Source organism: Octodon degus, unplaced genomic scaffold, assembly GCF_000260255.1.
Source record: "Octodon degus isolate 3935 unplaced genomic scaffold, OctDeg1.0 scaffold00045, whole genome shotgun sequence".
NCBI classification, from domain to species: Eukaryota; Metazoa; Chordata; class Mammalia; order Rodentia; family Octodontidae; genus Octodon; species Octodon degus.
Window position 1 is genome coordinate 210,779 of NW_004524621.1, and position 2,326 is coordinate 213,104.

The following is a 2,326-nucleotide window of genomic DNA, read 5'->3' on the forward strand; positions in this document are numbered from 1 at the left end:
TTTTTAGTGGTACCAGGGATCGAACTCAGGACCTTATACTTTCTGGGCAAGCACTTATTTATTCCACTGAGTTATCTCCTGGGCCCCTGGTCATGAATTTCTTAAGTTGTTGTTTGTCATGGTTTATCCACCAATATTGAAAAGTCATTTTGCAAGAAATATTATTCTGAGATGACAGTTGTCTTTTAGGGATTCAGACTTCACTCCAAGCTCTTTTCACTTTTAGGGTTTGTGTGGAGAAGTCTGCTGTAATTCTAATGGGTTTACCTTTTTCTTTTTCTTTTTTTTTTTTTTTTTTTCCAGAACCGGGGATTGAACTCAGGTCCTTGTACTTGCCAGACAAGCACTTATTCTACTGAGCTATCTCCCCAGCTCTTTTTTTTTTTTTTTTTTTTTTTTTTTTTTTTTTTTTTTGAGACAAGGTCTCTCTATGTAGTTCAGGCTGGCCTTGAGCTCACTATGTAACTGAGGCTGGCTTCTGAACTCATGGCAATCCTCCTGCCTCAGCCTCCAGAGTCCTGGGACTATAGGCGTGGACCACTACACCTAGCTGGGTTTTCTTTTATAAATAATGTTTTGTGGGCCAGAGACATAGCTTGGCAGTCTAATCATCTGCCTGGCAAGCACAATGACCCTGGTTCAATCCCCAGTATCACATGCCATGCCAGCCCTGAAACCTCATGTGGTGACATACACCTGTAATCCCAGCGCTAGGGAGGCTGAGAGAGGAGGATCACTATGAGACTGAGCTGTGTAGCAAGACACTGTACCAAATGAATAAATCTAAAATTTGTTGTTATTTTCCTTAACAGCTTTAAGATTCTCTTCTTGTTTGGACTCCTATTTTAACGATGATGTGTCACAGAGAGGTTCTTTTCTGCTCATAGGTATTTGGGATCGATATGTTATCACTTTCTTATATTTTGTATTCTTCCCCATACTTGGAAAGCTTTCTTCTGTGATTTCTGTGGGGGGTGTTTTGGTTTGGTTTGTTTGTTGTTTTTTTTTTTTTTTTTTTTTTTTGCCATTCACGCTGTCTTCTGACTTTTACTCCAGGTGGGCGTAGGCTTCTATCATCATCTAGCATTGGTTGGTCCATTGTCCATTTCCTTGCTCTTTTTAAGGAACATCTGCTTATCCGTGTCTGCACATTGGCCCTGGCTTCCGGCTCTGACGCTCTCTCCTGATATCACTCAGTTCTGTAGCCCATATTTCCCACAGAATTTTTCATTTTCTGTATTCTGTTTGGCATCTTTCATGAACTGTAATTCTCTACTGTTAATTCATGTTTTGAATCATGTTGGTTCACTCTGCTAGTTTTATATTAGTATCTTCTTTAAGTTCACAGCCCTTTAAAAATCAAATCTATTATGTATTTAGTCATATTGTCTTTGAGCATTCCAAGTTTTTTTATTTCTTCTTTTACCATTTCATATATTTTTGCGCTTTGGTCTTTGATTTTCTTCTCATCAATATTCTTTGTATCTGTTTTGGGGAAATTTGGAGTTTTTAAAGATATTTTTATTTTTCCCCCCATTTTTCAATTCTCTCTCTCTCTCTCTCTCTCTCTCCCCCCCCCCCATGTGTGTGTGTATGTGCACGTGCAGGATTGAGGATCACTTTGAGTGGAAAGATTTCATTGCTAGTATGGATATCTTTTTAGTGTTTTTTTCTCTTTTTCCAGTGATGTTTTCTTGGCTTTGTTTGAATCTTGGAATATATCTATCTCTTTGTCCCACCCAATTTAATAGGATCAAACCTGATCACTGTGTTGCAAGGGGAGAATTTGTAGCAGTTGTAACAATAGCAATAGATACAACCAGACAGCTATCATTTACATTAAAACTTGTGACAATTTTCCCCTTAGTGACTGTACTATCAAGGCCCATCAGTGACTATACTATCTGTTGCTAACAGACTGGGGGGTGCCAGGGTGGTGGGACAGTAAGATGTAGCAAAAAGATGTAAGTCAACAAGAAGAGAGGAACAGAAAGTAGATATCCATAGGTTAAAATCGGACAGGGAATCAGACTCTGTTGTAATTATTTTTATAGCTGGATAAAGGAATGGTGTTGAAAGAGTTTGAGAGAGTGTTTGTGAGAGCAGGAGGAGGGAGTCATAGGGAAGGGTGTGGAATCAGAGACTGAGGAAAGCTGTGAGACTGCCAGACCTGTGACTCTCTTCTCTTCTCTTCTGTTCTCTTCTGTTCTCTTCTGTTCTCTTCTGTTCTCTTCTCTTCTCTTCTCTTCTCTTCTCTTCTCTTCTCTTCTCTTCTCTTCTCTTCTCTTCTCTTCTCTTCTCTTCTCCTCTCCTCTCCTCTCCTCTC